At 33.4% G+C, this 18,913-nt stretch overlaps 1 long non-coding RNA gene across 1 annotated transcript; it reads right to left on the reverse strand.

Moving 5' to 3' along the window:
• Nucleotides 1-3,918: 3,918 nt before the first annotated feature.
• Nucleotides 3,919-6,412, reverse strand: LOC109120518 (uncharacterized). The gene is made up of 2 exons (XR_002027926.2): nt 6,292-6,412; nt 3,919-4,133 (listed from the first exon to the last, which is right to left on the reverse strand). It is a non-coding gene; the product is annotated as an uncharacterized lncRNA (long non-coding RNA).
• Between the last annotated feature and the right edge of the window lie 12,501 nt (nt 6,413-18,913).

The raw sequence follows: 18,913 nt of genomic DNA on the forward strand, positions 1-18,913 counted from the left end.
CTCATCCACCTCAATAGTTATTGCTTATTCGCATGTTGGTTAGGCTGGCTGTCCCGATAGTCGGTGTTCTACAAAAGGATCTGCTATTTTCCTAGGTCCCAATATTATTGCTTGGCGTGCAAAGAAGCAACCAACAGTCTCCACATCTTCTATGGAGGCTGAGTGTAGGGCTGTTGCATACACTGTTGCTGAGACTTGTTTGATTCGTCACATTCTTTGTGAGCTTGGTGTGTTTATTTGTGGCACTATCCGCGTGTTGTATGACAATGGCAATTATACATACATGACTCGTAATCCGGTGCTTCATGATTGCTCAAAGCATATTGATGTTGACTTCCATTTTGTTCCTGATAAGGTTGCCCATGGGGATATTGTGGTTCAATATGTTCCCAAACACTTGCAATTCGCGGACATTTTCACAAAGGGTCTTTCCTCTTCTCGATTTTGTTTTATACGAGATAATCTTTCCGTCATTGCTACCCGTCCAGATTGAGGGGGTGTATTAGAACATAAATAGAGTCCTTGTATAATTAAAACTGCTAGTAAACAAAGAATCCTTATAGTACTTGTTGTCTTTAAGACTTAAACTTTTTATGATTGTTTATTATATATTCCAGGCTCATGAGAAGGGCGTAATGCGGAAAACATTACTTTTCACAAATGAATACTCCGTATTTTTATACTCATACTACACTTGTGCATCTTTTTCTAATATGGCTCCTAGTATGAGCCTTCCTCTTTGAGCATCAAATCTCTCATGGCTATCACATAGGTTGTTGTGGTGATCTTCACGTTTCGAAAGAGTTGTTGATTTACATCTTTTTTACTGACTAGTATTTTGTATTTTGATTACTCAATTCACAAGTATATAATCCGTTACATACTAAGATGCTCATGAGTCTGAGACACTAGGTCCAGGACTTCGTTCTCTTATTTAATTAGTCTTTCTTCGGCACTTTCATGCCCATTTCTTATATCATGAAATGTATTTATATATCTAGACTATATGTCCTATTTTGTATCTTTACTATTCCACATTCCGCTCTTTCTCTTCTTTTAATGTTTGTCTTCCGCATTATCTTGTTTGGGAGCTTGGCTTGGGTACTGGGTGGTTTTTGTTAGTGTCATCATGGCTCCATTTTGGATTGTGACATAGACGGATCAAAAGGATGTGTATAGTATAATTCTAAAGAATTTAGCTAATTGTAAACTTAAATGTCAGATTTCTACGAAAGGAACATTTATAAGTCATTATTTAAGAAGAAACCTAATTTTTATAGAACTAAGAATAAAAATAACAAAAGCGCAATGCATAACCTCAAAAAAATTTAGTTGACAAGTTAAAATTTGTATTCATTATAATTAAGTAAATGAAATATTTATATATGTAAGAAAAATGCACTACACAAAAGTAAGGAGAGTGATATTATGGGGGGGGAATAGAAAAAATGGTCTACATCACCCCTTAATGTATACCCGAAATCCCAACTATACACTCTAACTTAACGGATGTCCCGTCATCCCCTAGGATATTTTTATATTAAAATATATACACCTTTAAAAAGTCATACCTAGATTTATGTTGAGTAGTGATAAACACTCTCCTACCACATAATAATATATTATTTTTTCAATTAATTTTTTCAATTAAACACTTATTATTTTTTTTTGTATTTATTGTATAGTTTCCTTGCTCTTTCTCTGTTACACTTTTAATCCTCTTTTGACTATTGTTTTGTTTTTGTTTGACAATAACTTGTTACCCATTCATGTAAAAACCCAAAAGCACATTACCTTCTTTATTTCTTCTTTTTTATGTTATTTCTATATTTTGTATTTCATTTTAGTTTTTATAATTTTAGTGAACAGAAAAGGGCCTAAAATACCCTTAAACTATTGAAAATGGTACACAATTACCTCCCATCCACCTATTGGCCCCCAAATACCCTTCACATCTACCTTTGGGTCCAAACTTACCCCTTCATTAACGGACCAAAATTAAAAATAATTAAATAATATTTTTTAATTACGTGGCACCTAACCATTGGTTATAATTTATTCAAAATAATTTTAAACTCACCCATTACCCACCCATTTTAACTAAACCCGCCCCACTTGACCCAATTTAAAAAAAATCCATCTAATTAAAATACCCTAAAACCTTATTCCTCCAATTTTCACAACTTCTATGGACTCCATTATCTTCTTCTTCTTCCCGAAGAAAATGTCAGGAAATAAAATTAATAGTCAATCTTGATAGCTGCCTCTAAAGAAAAGCCACCATTAAAATAAAATTTATCACATAAAAATAGAAGAAGACCTAACTAAATATGTGTATGTTTTATCAATTTGGGGCTGCATTTGGACTTCTATCCTTTTTATTTAGAAAATGATCAAGTTGGCAGATGGACATGTGAACATACACTTGGCGGCTCTTAATTTCATTACACTCATCAAGACTTAGTTATAAATAGCTCTTAATCCATCTTAGTTTGAACAAACAACATTACTTCTCAACAACATTTTCTTCATTTTTCTTTGGGATGAAGAAGAAGAAGACAATGGAGTCCATGGAAGATGTGAAAATTGGAGGAATAAGGTTTTAGGGTATTTTAATTAGATTTTTTTTTAAATTGGGTCAACTGGGGTGGGTTTAGTTAAAATGGGTGAGTTTAAAATTATTTTAAATAATTAAATTACAACCAATGGTTAAGTGCCACGTCATTAAAAAAATATTATTTAATTATTTTTAATTTTGGTCCGTTAATGAAGGGGTAAATTTGGACCTAAAGGTGGATGTGAAGGGTATTTGGGGCCAATAGGTGGATGAGGGGTAATTGTGTACCATTTTCAATACTTCAAGGGTATTTTAGGCTCTTTTCCGTTTAGTGAAATTCCTTTCAGTTGGTAACGATAACATTGTTAAATAGAAATTGAGGCTTCCAAGCAGATAACTACAAGATTACGTTTTTGGTAAGTTTGTGTGGTTGGTTAGTTTTCGAAAAGTGGATGCCATATTGGAGTTTTAGATGATATCAAAATCCAAAGTGGATTCAAACAACATGTAAGATGATAGTCAAATGATTTTTAGATTTGGAAAAAGGAGGAAATGTGATATGGTAGCGGCAAAACTCGTGGTGTGAGAATGAAAAATTGAAGTTTATAATTAAAAGGAGGGAGTCATTTTCTTCGGGAAAAAAGAGAATAAATTATAGAGATAGCATTAGTGTTATCTGAATAGTGAATCAAGTTTATGATATTTTCCGATAACTTAAATCAGGCAATGTGTTTGAGAGAAAAAGAAGCTAATAAAAAATAAAAGATATTTAAGAAGTAAAATATGAATTTTTTTCAAAAAAAAAATTCAGAATCTTAATATGAAAAAGGAAACTCACTTGCAAAGTTAATGTTTTAATAAAAAATTATCTCTAAACACTTTGAGAGAGTGAACAAACTTTCTTTTCCACCTCAGAATATAGGCTGAGATCAATTTCATTTTAACAGAGGGTGTAATAGGATCCTTCAGAAGTATATTTGTTGTAGTTAGCATGACTATAAGTTGGGGGCTTTTTGCAATTTCCAAAATATATTGTTAATTCATCATTAAAAAAGATACTGAAAAAAATTATTGAGACTCGAAATATAATAGTGTGACTAAAATAGTAGTAGTATTTTATCATAATGAAAGAATAGTAACAAAGATTGATTTGGTTTACTGTCACAAACTGAGAAGGCACCCTAGAAGATATGGTGTTCTCGAATCGTCAAATGGCGTACTTGACCTATCGGATGTCTTTTATAAGCACTTTGACATCGTTCATTGCATACATGTACGAAAAGTAGTGCGGAATTAAAACTTTTCACACGAAATAGTATTACTTCAGAATATCTCTTTTATAGAAAAACATCATGAAAGGCTCAGTCTCAAAGTCGCCATCTAAGACATACGAATATATTTGGACACAACCCATACTTCGACGAATAGAAAATAGCTAAGTCTATTACAATACTCTTAATAAAATAATCTAAACACCATGATGTCCTCAAATCTAGTGAGGATATGCCAGCTCTTGCTTGAATGAAAATGCCAATCCAACCTTCACTTCGACACTCCTCTCAAATGCCACCTACACCTTTAGAGATATATAAAATATTTGGAATTAGTACATTGTATGTACTAACTATAGTGTAATGCAAAAAATCATGATAAAAGGACATATGACAAAACATGCTCTTTTGAGTAAAACTTCATATCGTACGTATTAGAATTAGATATAACACCAACACCACATATATTGCACAAGATAACTTCAAAACACATAAGCATGAGACCCTCATACAAAAGGGGATTCTAAGGTTCACTTGAGTGAGTTATGAAGCGACCGCCCATACAATCCCTTCACACACACCAGAGAGATTCTTTACATTACATAAGATAAGATTATTTCCATTTCATTAATTAAACTCCCTACCTATAATTACTCTAAGTCTCACCTAAAAAAAACATGAAGATACCTCTCATACACCCTCTTCAAGCCTACCTAAAGAATCCTCAAAGCTACTCTAGGTAAGTACCTTTTCATTAACATTCCTTTACTTAAGTCATTATGTCCATTAGACCTTTTAAGAGACATTCACCAATTATGGACTTTCACATAACAGTTTTGGAGAAGACCTAGGGACTCACGCACTAATATCTTCAAAGCCTAGTCACGCAATGTTTAGATATTGTCTCATTCCACTACCTAAATGTTTTAGTACTTATCCAACACTAGCATGTATCTCACATGATGAGAATAGACAATAACCGACATAGACCATACTAGATATACATGGAATCTGGAATCTACCCTACTACGATGAAGGATGTTCTACTTGCCAAGGGTAGAAGTAGGACATATCCCATGTAGGCATATGGTTAAGGAATATCGAGGGCTTTTATGAACTCTAGTATCCTTCTCAAGTAGAATCAGATTGCACTCTAGACTCCTTCTCAAGTAGAGCTACAATCCATAACGTATTCGCTCGGTGATAGCCTTTGTTCTCATAGAGTACGTTCAATCATTTAAAGGTATATGAGGAGGTATCATCTCTTTGTCCTACCAACTTATAGTACCCCTACAAAGAATAGGTCCACAAGGGCTGCCACTAAAGTTCTATAAGGATAACTTATTCTTCACATTCTTTTTATTTAGAAGGTTCCATGTACTAGTCATGATTAGAAAGGCACCATCTTATGTCTACCGATCTTAAGACTTTCATTCAACATTCATTCATACACATACAAGACAGGGGTGCATAAGACGACTAAGTCAAGATGTTCATGTTCATATTCTTCATGTATCATGTAAGGGACATAGGTCTACCAAAGCAAGACACTTCATTATTATCTTATCACATATAGCATAACATTCAAGAAGCACATAGAGACAACTAAGTATACTTGCTAGTCATTCTACTCATTTCTATAGAATCATAAATATAAACCATCACAAGTCACATATAAGTGTTCAAGAAGCATCATACTTCAATAGCAAGACATTCACAAAAAGACTTCAATATAGCCTACTAATGACATCTATCATCAACTACGAGAACTCATGCTCAGAATTCAAATATCACATAAGTCATCAAGACCTTCATGAAGTAATGTCGACAAGTCCACATTGTTTCACAATTCATGAAGTAATGCCAATGAGGCCACATAATTCACAAGTATAGCACATAAGCACCGCCACCATAAGTGGACAATACGAATCATCATCATAATTCAAGACTTATACTATATAATATCGAGATATTTAGGTTAACATACAACCAATCCAATCTCACAACATCAATTCATATCCAATTAATTCAACTCAATACTCGAAGGCTCTTACCCATATCCTTGATAACCAATTCAATCCAATAATCTCAATATACAATGAATCCAAAGTAATACAATATGAATTTATCAATTTAGGACAGCCTACTAATTATTCTTACATTATTCATACATATATCAATAACCCAATACAATCTACATAAGAAATCAATACAATTGAGACATGATCAAATCACCCATAATATGATAAAAATAAGGAAATCATGATTTGTATGGGTTCATGGAGTTTTTGATCCAAAATCAGCAAATTAACATCAATTCAATCATAATTCATTGATTTAAAACATTTTATGCAAGAACCCATTACTAGATCACCAAATAAGAGAATTCAAGTTTTTCATTTTTTTTGAAATTATTGAAATTGACTCCTTGAATGGAAGGAATACAAGGATGAAAAATCATACTTTAATTCTAATGAAAACCCCACTAAATTGATGGAGAAAAACTTGGAAAATAAGTCTTCTTCCTTGGAGCTTCAAAGCTTCATCAATGGTGGTTTTTGGAGAGAAGAGATTGAGAGATTTTATTTTGGACTTATGGGTTTTGATTTGAAGGGTGAATTGGGGTTTTAAAAGGTCCAATAACTGCCTATAATTAGTCACCAAAATACCCAAATGGCCCCTGACTTATAGGACCCTTTTACCCAAGTCAAACTCATCTTAAATTTCTAGAATTATTTTTGAAAATAAAATTCCGAAACAGTGAAATCTACCTCATCTCCGTGACGCGGAGCAACTCTTTGCTCTCCGTAAACCTAGTCCGCGACGCGGACTAATTCCCATCATGAACAAATCATGCTTCCTTTTTTGAACTCAAAACAACACATAATACTTGACAAAACACACTAATACACACAAGCGCGTTTAAGGCAAAACTTTTGAACGTCTTTGACATTCCTGGACGTTTGACCTCAAAAATTCACCAAACCTTAGACTTTTTCTAATAGCAATACTATTAAGCATTTTATGATTTTCAAACGTTATGAAACAAGTGTTAGGCTCTAGTTCAACCTTGCTCATTTTTAGGAACGTTACGTTTTCACTCTTGAGATAGTTTTATCATAACACCCCCGATGATGTTGGTACAAAGTTGGTCAATGATGATAAAACTCTACGGAATGAAGTCACATTAAGAAAATAGCTTGAGAAAATCATTTTTCAAAGATATTATTCGCGAAAGCATTCGATAATTATGTATCTATTTTTTTGTTAAAGTCGTTGATGCATAGTTAAGAGTCTCAATTGGAGATTGTTAGTGCATCTATTATTAATCACGTATCTAAAGAAAGTAACTCTAATAATTTTCATTTTTTAAAGTCTAAGTGGAGAAGCTAGAGATTTATACTACTAGTCATGTGTTTAGATATAATATTTATTATATAACAATTATTTTATTCAACTTTAATAAAAAATAAAAGACATCATGTATTCTTTGATGTATTTTCTTACTTATATAGTAGGAAAAAATACTAGAATATTTATTTTAGGACATTCATTTTCACAATTTAAATATATTATTTTATTTAGAACATTAATATTTTAACTGCAAATATGAAAAAATATTTAAAATACACAACTACATATTTCTATGCCTATTTTATTGGCTTGGTGTGCTGATTTGTGGGACTCATAATTTATTTTATTTATTTTCGAAATCTCAATCACAATTATATTTTCATATATTCCTTTATTCAATACTAGAGGAAGTGTCATTAATTTCTCCAATATATTTGACAAAATCTTGAATCAATTATATCAAAAGAAAGATATAATAAGATTTCTCTTTTATTTATTGCTAGTTAAGGAAGGTGACAGGTGTATGTCGACTAAAACATCAAGTGAGTATGAATGTTCTTCAAATATTCAAAAAAAAATTCTTATTATAGTCTTTGCATTTCACAAGGTTTTTCATTTTTGATTTCTCTTTTTCCTTTGTTTCTGAATTTTTATTTTTCATCTTAGTCTAGGATTACCAAGACATCGAGTTGATGCAAGTACTTAATCTCCTTAGGTACTTTTTAAAAGTCAACCATAGCTTCCCCTATGAACATATATCCATGTCATCACTAGATACGATAATGATTTATTCTATGTTTTTATATTAAAGTAGGTAGATACACTCAATTATTTTCAAAACATTTGTATATTCTTTTTTAGTCTATGTTAATTCCACGCTCTTCTCAATTGTATCAGATCCATTTATCTTCCTTTGTATCCAACATAACAGGAAGACGTGTGGCCACCCAACAAGAAAAAAGGCTACCTCAAAAAAGCTACCTACTTGGGGTAGAGGGATAGGTACGTAGTGTGGAACCGTCGAGGATCTCCTGTTAGGATCGAATTCACGCACACACACTTGATGAATGAAGAACATAAGAAATTTCAAGAGAAAGAGATGACAGATCTAGAGATAGAAAGAGAAAACCCAATATTTCGTGGTAACACCCCGTGAGTAAACTTCCACGGTGGTGAGGTATATTTATTTTAATAAATCAAAGTATTTTTAGTTACGGAGAATAAATGAAGAATAAATTTACAGACAATAAATGCAGAATATATTAATCAGGCTCCATAACCTAACAATTCTCCCATTTGGAGACTGGCTCAGTCATCTAAAAAATACATTCTCAAAAGAAATCTCTTTATCATCAACATCTCTACCGCACCGCAACATCTGTAGAAACAACTACAGAAGACCAACCGAGGTTTTACATAACCCAGTTTCCCAACAACAACACATTTCGTCAACATGTCTGTCGGGTTCTTTGCACCCTCTATCTTCTCCAAGCACATATCACCATCCTCCAATGCCCTGCGAGTGAAATGGTATCGCCTTCTGATGTACTTTATCTTCGAATGATAGACTGGATTTTTCACCAACTGTATGGCACTCTGGATATCAAAGTAAAGAATCTTCTCGCTCTGCTTCTTGCCCAATTCCTCCAGATAATCTGCCAGCCATATCATCTCTTTCCCAGCTTCAGCTATTGCCACATACTCAGCTTCAGTAGATAAAAGAAAAACACACTTCTGAAGCCTGGACATCCAACTCACTGTTGTTCCACCTATGGTATAAATGTACCCAGATGTACTCTTTCTAGAGTAAACATCCCCACCAAGATCAGCATCCACAAAACCCTGTAGAGTCACCTTGCCTTTGCTAAAACAAAGTGAAGTATTGGATGTACCTCTCAGATATCTGAAGAGCCACTTCACAGCTTCCCAATGCTCTTTCCCAGGGTTCGCCGTGTATCTTCTAACAACTCCCACTGCATGTACTATATCAGGTCTTGTGCAGACCATAGCATACATCAAACTACCAACTACTGAAGCATATGGAACAAGTGACATGTGATCATGCTCCTTGGCGGTCTTGGGTGACTGCTCCTTTGACAATTTAAAGTGATTTGCCAATGGAGTAGTCCTGGGTTTAGCATCATTAACCCTGAATCTTCTCAGCACATTCTCAATGTACAAATCCTGTGATAGATTTAAAGTGCCAGCAGATCTATCCAGAGAAATCTTCATCCCCAAAATCTATTTCGCTGGACCCAAATTTTTCATCTCAAATGCTGCAAACAACTTTGTCGTCAGATTGTTAATCTCCCTCATACTAGATCCTGCAATCAACATATCATCCACATACAAGAGTAGAAGACATATGAATCAGTGTATTTCTTGAAGTAACAACAAGGATCCTTTTCAGCATTGCAAAATCCACTCTTGGTCATGAAAGAGTCAAATTTTTTGTACCACTACCTTGGTGCTTGCTTTAGTCCATACAAGCTCCTGGTGACCTTCCACAACAAGTGTTCCTTGCCTGGAACCACAAATCCTTCTGGTTGCTGCATATAGATCTCTTTGTCCAGATATCCATGTAAAATTGTTGTTTTTACATCCATTTTTTCTAGATGAAAATTCTCCGATGCAACAATACTCAACAGAATTTGAATAGAGGTTAACTTTACAACAGGAGAAAATATTTCAGCATAATCAATACCTTTCCTTTGTGAATATCCTTTAACCACTAAACGAGCCTTGAATCTTCTTTTGCCATCTGGTTCAGTCTTGATTCTGAACACCCACTTGTTCAGCAAAGCTCTCTTCCCTGTAGGTAAGTCAGTCAACACCCTTGTGTCGTTCTTCTCAAGTGACCTCATCTCATCATCCATGGCTTGCTCCCACTTGATCGAATCCTCCACTTGTAGGGCCTCATCAAAAGACTCTTGTTCTTCCTCATCAGTAAGCAATAGATAGTGTAAACCGCGTAAACAATTATATATATTAATCAGGCTCCACAACCTAACATCTCCCACATTATTATCTAGCTTTTGGGGTGTGGAAGTGTGGATTTAGAATTCCAAATTTTATATAAGAAAGTAATTGTCTATAAATGTCATCTTGAGTTTGACACAAATGTTCATTTTCTTTGTTTGATACAATGTAATATGGAAGCAAAATGTATGGGTTGATATTTATAAATATTTAATCTAGAGTTGGAAGAGGGTTAAGAACGACTCTCAGTGCAATTATAGTACTGGAAGAAGGAGATTCACAAAATAAATTTTGAGATAAACACTAGAATGTATACCTATAATTTGAATATATGATTTAAAACAAATTTCGAACCACATTTGTCACTACACTAGTATCTTCCCTCATGTCAACGAGATTCACTAGGAAGATTAGGTTTGCCTTAATTGCACAATATATTTTTATGAACAAAGGGGAAATAATTAACAAGATTGTCAATACCTGTTTCCACCACTTAATAATAGTGTTAACTGCTAAATACCTATTGTAAATGTTCTTGTCTTGTATATATAATAATAAGTTCAATAATATATATAGATAAGTTGACTGTTTTGTTAAAAAATTATGGGTGAAGTAAACTTAATTATTGTTCTAACTGCTAATTAGGATTTCAAAAATTAGGGGTAAAGTAAATTCACAAACATATCTTTAATGGGAGAAAACCAATAATGTGATGTAGGTAACCTATTTTTCCTCCTAGGAATTTGATTTCTAAAGTAATGTTTTGAGAGCTAAACATCTATGTACATGAGATTGATGTTGTTTCTACTTCTAAATACTAGCACTTCTGAAAGAAGATTTTGTTTTTTATCCAGCTTTAATCATAACCTTAAATGTTTACCTACTGAAAGGATTTGAGACTATATTAGGACTTGCATGTTGTAGGATCTATCAACAAAGAACCCTTTGAAGCAACAATTAAGCTAATGCAACGAGTACGTTTTTGGTTTAAAATACTGTCAACGGAAAATAAAGAATTCTCTTTTTATAAAGAGTTAGAACTTTTGTAAAGAGTTCTAACCTTTATGTAAACTTATGCCTTTTCCAAAAGGTTGCGACTTTTCTGGAGGTTTTTACTTTTCAAAAAATTGTGAAATTTTCAACAATGAAGAATAAACACTTGTTCACACTACCCTATGTTATCAATAACTTTAGTTGATTCATCTTGTCTTTCTATAACGAATAACGCCTTTCTAGGTTTCTTCATCTACTAAATCTAGTATTTTGTGTGTACTTCGCTGTTGTTCATCGATTTGCTAACACTCTGGTTTTAGGTACCGATACACTACAGAGTAAGATCATTATAAACGGAGAGGATACTTAAAACCTCGGATAATAGAGGGGAATAATTTCATTAAGGACACTATGCAATAAGGGGACTCGAATTTCTTCTTTGAGAAAATATTTTCTTCATTGTTTCTAATTTGTTTCATAATTAATTTTCTGTACAAATTTTAAGTTTCATGTTCTAAAAAAACTCTTTAAACTATGTATCTTTCTTATATAGGTTGATCAACATTAATAATTTTATGCCAAAAGTGTGCTGGAACTTTTGGTGTTTATGTCAAGCTTGGTACATTATACACAAACATTATGCTGGTAAACATTGATGTCTATTTTTTTGTTTTTGTTTCATTCCTTACGAGAAGAGTATTTTTGTAACTCATGTTTAAAGGTTTTCTATTTATCTTCATTTGAAGCATAGTTGTCTTGTTTTCCTTGGAAGTATGCCTAACTTTTAGATTTCCTCCTCTAGATGTTTTTTTCTTTCCAATAGTTATTTTTTTTCAAAAAATGGTTTTATTTCTGATGTGGACTTCTAATGTTTATTAATTATTTTCTATCCAAAATGGTTGTTTTGTTTTTATCAATAGAGTTAGAGATTTCTAGCTAAATGTTTGCCAATAAGGAGGTTGGGGAGAGTTTCCACTTGTTTTATATAATGGGAGTGTATATTGAATTAATGAAAGTTCAATTCAACTTTATCTAGTCTTTGAGTATGAGTTTGGCGAATGTCTACCAAATGATCTAGTATATTATCCAATTAATAGTGATAAGTGGTGCTGGCGGGCAGGGAAAAGAGATACATTTTTAACACCTTTAAAGATAGATATTTATATCTTCTAAAGGACTTTTAGGCTTCGAAAGATGGAAAGAAAAAATATTTTTGAAGTCAGATTTAAGTTAATAAGTATCTCAAGGCAGAGTATACTGGTATGGATATCAACTGATTATTTCCCTCATTAAGTCAGGTGATTCCTTCAAAGCAGCCTCCAAACTCAAAAGGTTAACTTCGACAAAAAAAATTGTTTATAGTATGAATATATTTATTTGGTTTTTTGCAACATTTCTTAAAAAAAAATTATAACATCTTTTTATTGATCTGATGCCAAATTTTTTTCATATTATTTAGATATTTTTTTGTCTCAAATATAAAATAGAGAACTACATATTCAAGGACTGGAATGCAACCTCTATATTCTGATTATTCTATCATAGCCATTAATTGTAAGAATGGTAAGAAATTTGTGGATGTTTTGTAATAACTGAAGCTAAATGTAACCTCTCATACTTTGAAATGTTAACTTGAAATTCGTATGAGTAAAACTTTAGTTTTGTGTTTTGGGTCAAAACCAAATGATCATAATTTTAAGAACACAGAGTTAGGTGACCTATGAGGCATCAAATTGAATGCCTTGATGTGCTCTTTCCAAAACCGCTATGTTTTCTAAATTCTAAGCTCGAATAAAAAAGTAATACTTATTTGAGTACAACCTATCTACTTATGGCATTTCATCCGTCTTAAAAATGACATTTTAGTGTTTTCTAGACCACACTAGGACTTAAATTTTATCCAACCCAAATAGGGGTCTAATAAAATTTAGATTAGTTCCCATTAATGTCTTATCGCTTAGGATTTCTAGAGAGAGTTTTCAAGAGGATAAAAAGGAAGGTTTGATCAAGGGTTTAAAAATTTTTTTTGAGAGATCATGAAGAATTAGTTCTTTCGAGGTATGTAGTCTTTCATAGTGTTGGGCTTGTTCACCCTCACACCAAATGCACTAATATTCAACCATGAATTAGTTTTTGAGTTTTAGCTATTAATGGAGGTGTTTGAGTTCTTGAAGTGATGATTTTGAAAATGAGATGAGACTATTGGAAAATTTTTGTGGGGGTCTCATTAAATATGTACTAGGTTTATAAAATTTCATGAATTTGGACGACATAATTGCATTGGCTATGAATTGAATACGGTTTGCATAGGGAAAAGAAGAATGGACAAATAATTGAGCTCATGGATGTAAAAACTCAAAAACAATTTAGGTGAATCTACAGTCTAACATTTTGTCGTTAGTGTATAAGGTCCTAAAATGGTTTATAATGTGGTATGGAGGCAGTGTCTAGAGTTTTAGATTATTTGGAAGTGAAATGTCAAGGGACGACTAAGACGTTCGACAACTAAATTACCTATGTGCCTCATGTGTGGTTATGTGATTATATGTGTATTTTATGAGTTAATGAGGTCCTTATATGAGTTATTATAGTGTTTATATGCAGTGTGTACAATTTCATGAAGTTTGGAGGTCAAACGTCCATGATATTTGAAAGGTTTGCCATGATATGACCTCGTGTGTCATCACATGTTTCATCGAGTTTTATGTGTTCGTTTTGGATGAAATTATTATGGACACATTTACGAACATATTTGGGTTGGAAAAATCCCGGTGAAAGTCCCCATGGACCAACCAAGGGTACTTATGGAAGGACCCTTCTCATGATCCAAGACTTCCCAAAATAGTCCCAAACAACGGAGGCAGTAGATGGCTCGTTGGCGAGTCGACGCCCCGTCAATTCATTGGTCTGGACTTAGGCGTGGTAGAAGTACATGCCAAGGACAACCCTCAGTCTAAAACCATGGACAAGCAGGACGGTCTGTTTGTTAGGAAACTGTCGTCATTTCGCAACCTTCTGTGAGGTTGTCTCCTGCACAACTTCACTGTAACTCTAGTGGTGAAGTGGTAAATTCACCCCATGTCAAAATAAGAGAAAGGGAGGTTACTTAGGGGTATTTTAGATATTTTAAGTGGTTTTATAAGTCCTAAATACCTAGATTAATTCATTCTACCAAATCAAAACTCCAAAATCTTTAAGAAATTATCTAGAACTCCATTGAAGTCAAAACTCAAGGAAGAGCCTGAATTGGAGATTTGAGTGGTGATTCTTCATTAATTGCGTGGATTAAAATCATTGAGGTATGATTTTTGATACTTGAAACTCTATTCATCAAGGAGTCAATCTTTAAAGTGATTTTTAAAGACTTTTCAAAAGATGAGTTTCTAAACTGAAATATATCCATGGGTTCTTGCATTAAAGTTTATAAAGCATTGAATATTGATTGAATTTTTGTAAATTATATGATTTTAACATAATTAACATATGAACCCATGTAATTGATGAACCCTAGTTTTTGAATATTTTATGGGTTAAGTGATATTGTCTTAATGCGTATGAATTCTAGTGTAGTTTTCTATCGGCTATTGATTGATGTAAAAATTGTATCAGTTGTTGTATAGGTTGTCTTATATTGAAAAATCTATATTACATAAACCTAGATTCATTGAGTATTATAGTTGTTACATTGAATTAATGTTCATGGCCATGGTTAAGGGCTTATGATATTGAATTGGATGATTTAGCTATGAACTGAAGTGTTGTTAATGGATTGGTGGTACGCTGCCATAATTATCTTTATTTTATGTTAACTCATCTTTAATTATGTTGTGATTGGTATGATCCTCTTATGGTGGCGGTGCTATTGGCCTTACTTGCAATTGATGTCGCTTCGTCGGCGTTACTCAATGTATTATGATGATCATGCCCTTGTCGGAAATTAATTGATGTATTGTGATGATATGTGTAGTTGATTATGTGAAGTATGTTCATATTCATATACTTGTGATTAAGTTAAGGTATTTGTTCTTCTATTGAAGTGGTTAGGTGATCATGTTACACTATGACTATGTCCTTATGTGTGTAGTCTTAGAGTTGATGCATGGTTATTCCTACTTGACTATATGAGTATATAATGTTTATATTGATGATGTTATTGTAAGGTACAGGATGACGTAAAGATGATAATGGTTATTTCTATGTGATTCTAGAATGATATGCTATATGTGATAAGCTTGAACTAGTGGTAAGGTTATGAAACTTTAAGTCGGAAGTGGTAATGGTATCCTTCATGGAATGAATGATGGACTTATGATTGGTTGGCTGGAACGACATCATATCTTCCTTAGGAAAGTAATCAACAGCTATCTTGTTTCCATTGTAAGGTAGCCCTCGAGGACCTCTTTGGAAGGGTGAATGTGACTGTGACTGTGTTATGAACATGATATGGAACCCTTTGCATGATCCTTTTATGTAAATTACACTATGAGAAATAACACTAGCACTGAGTGAGTATGGTAAACGAAGTAGCTCTAGTTAAAAGATGAGGGTATAGTACAAAGTAAGCCCTTCATATTTCTTAACTATGTGGCTACATGTGATGTGCCCACGTTCTGCTATTGCCAAGTAGAACACCCTCCATCGAAGTAGGTTACAACTCTGCATTCCATGATTTGTTACCCTGGTCTATGTCAATTACTACATATCCTGATAATATGGTATACCTACTAGCATTAGACAAGTTCTATGAAGTTTAGGTGCTGGTATGGGACGTTATCTAGACATTGCCCAATAGTCTTTGAAGGTGTTAGTTCGAATCCCTTGGTATTCTCCAAGACCATTACTTGAATGTCCTTATGTGATGAATGTCTCTTAAGTGAATTAATGAATATAATGACTTAAGTTAAGAAATTATATTAAATGAATAAGTACTTATCTAGAGTAGTTAAGGGTTGTCTAGTTAAGGTGTGAAGTGGGCATAGGAATGGTCATTTCGTATCATATCTAGATAACTCTTAAAAATTACATTAGATAGGGAATATGGTTGATTATGTAGACATGATCTAGCTTAGGTAGTCTTACGGATTATTTAGATAATCTTGAATAGGTCAATAATGGACGCTATCTTCTTGATTTACTTAAGTGAGTCTTTCTATAATCGTTGGAAGGGAGAACGTAATATACACACACACACACACACATATAGATATACATATATGCATATATATACATATATATATATGTATATACATATATATATATATGCATATATGTATATATATATATATGTATATACATATATGTACATATATATATGTACATATATATGTATATGTATATATACATGTATATACATGTATATATGTATATACATATATGCATATATATATACATATATACATATGTATATGTATATATACATGTATATACATGTATATATGTATATACATATATGCATATATACATATATATATATATATATGTATATACATATATACATATATACATATATATATATATATATGTATATATTGTAGTATTAAGTGAGAATGATCTTATCCTAGGTAATCTATAGGATCTCTTGAGTGTGTGTGAAAGGGATTGTATGAGAGGTAACTTCAAAACTCACACAACTGAAACTTAGATTCACCTTTTGTAAGAGGATCTCATGTTTATGTGGTAAATGTATTGTAAGTGTATGAATCTCATTATAGGTGGTTTTAACGATCATTTAGGTGTGCCTAGAGAGGGTGTATGAGCGGTCTCTCTTTATTTTACTTAAAGTGAGTCTTAGGATAGCTTTTAGTGAGGGACTTACATGCTAGAAAGTGCTAAGATAGAGTTAGGGAACTTCATTGTAACAGTGAAGAAATTCACTGTAACAGTGAAGGAGTTCACTACAACAGTGAAGAAATTCACTATAACTTAACCTAAAAGTGTGAATAATTGTTTAAGTTATTTTTAATGTGTTTCTATGGTGTTTAATGTTGTTCTAATGCTTATTATATGATATTTTAAGTCAAAAAGATGTATATTTCCAATAAATGTCCATTTTCATGATTTTATAAATTAAGTCATACTTAGTACATGGGTTTGTACTAATATCATGCTTTTATCTATCTTTAAAGTGATTCATAGCTGAAGGTAATTTTGGGATATAAGTTTTGATTAGAAGATCTTTCAAGCATGTTGAAGTATTTCCTCATTTGACTCGAGGGCATAGATTTCTTTTATTGAAGTTTTGTAATAGACTAAGTGTTTCTATATTCATATTGTATGGGCCATGTCCCAAGTACTCTTGAGTCTAAGATTTGATGAAATGAGACTTACTATTTCCTATGGATTTTATATGAAAGACGTTTTAAGATATTCGTGCGAAAAGTTGTTATTTCGCACTACTTTTCATATAGTTATGTGTGATGAATAATACGGAAGGGCTTGTACAAGACCTCCAAGAGGTCAAGTACGTCGGTCTACAATTCAAGATTGACACGATCTTCTAGGGTGTGGTCTAGGGTCGTGATAATCTTGGTATTAGAGCATAATCAAGTCACATCAAGTAGTCTTGACCATCGATGTGAGTCGCGACACATCTATGGGCGAGAGGCTATTGGACGATAAAGTTTCCCTTCTTTTCTACTCCTATGTCATTCCGTAGAGTAAAATTTATTAATACTCTTTTCTTATGGTTTTCCTTGTGTTTATAGGAGATGAATACAAGAAGAATGGCCGCTATAAGGTTGGAAGAGTAAAGGGAGGATGAGGAGAATGATGTGAATGAGGATATTCTTCCTCAAGTTGTGAAAGATGATCAAGGTGATCAAGTCCCTATAGGAGGTCAAGGTAATGATGTTCCGGTGGTTCCCCCGGAAATGACCAATGGTGAGATTCGAGAGGCTTTGATTACTTTAGCCTGAGCTTTGACTACCCATGTGAATATGGGTATTGCACCTAGAGTGAATGTTATGGATAAGACTATGATATCTAGGTTGAGAGATTTTGTGAGGATGAATACTCCTATCTTTCTTGGCTCTAAGGTGGGAGAGGATCTCTAAGAGTTTCTATATGGTGTGTACAAGACGTTCAGTGCCTTGGGGTGACTTCTAGGGAGAAGGCAGAGTAAGCTTTGTACCAATTAAGGGAGGTTTCTCAAGTGTGGTACACTCAATGGAAAGATAATAGGCCGGTTGAGTTGGGTCCCATATAGTGGGAGGAGTTCAAGAGGGATTTCTTTGGGAAATAATTTCTCCATGTGAGGAGACGGGCGAGGGTTGTGGATTTCATTGACCTTAGTCAAAGTAAGGTGGATATTGAAGAATCCAAACGTAGGAGACACATAAGGATTTTGAAGAGGAGCATGAGGACTTTGAAGAAGGGTATAGACAATAAGCAAGGTCAACCTATGTTTAAGAAGAGAGCCCCAAACCAAGATAGAGACTGTGTCTCAAAAGAGAAGCTTGGGATAGGCAGTGGTTCTCAAATTATTAAACCCACTTGTTCTACTTGTAGGAATAGGCACTATTGGGAGTGTCTAGTTGGTACCGGGAATTGCTTTGGGTGTTGTAAGGAAGGACATAAGAGGAGCGATTGTCCTATTTTTGTGACAAATAGGAAGGAAGTCCAAGCGAATTCCTCCAAAAACTTTGGGTGATTATGATGGTAAGTTCTTATATTTTTGTAGAGTATGAGTTCCTTTTAAGTGGGGAGTATGACTAGTAGATGGGCTAGATGGTCCTAGAAGTTTGTTGCATGTGCATGGTGT

Source organism: Solanum lycopersicum, chromosome 6 (assembly GCF_036512215.1).
Source record: "Solanum lycopersicum chromosome 6, SLM_r2.1".
Classification (NCBI taxonomy): Eukaryota; Viridiplantae; Streptophyta; class Magnoliopsida; order Solanales; family Solanaceae; genus Solanum; species Solanum lycopersicum.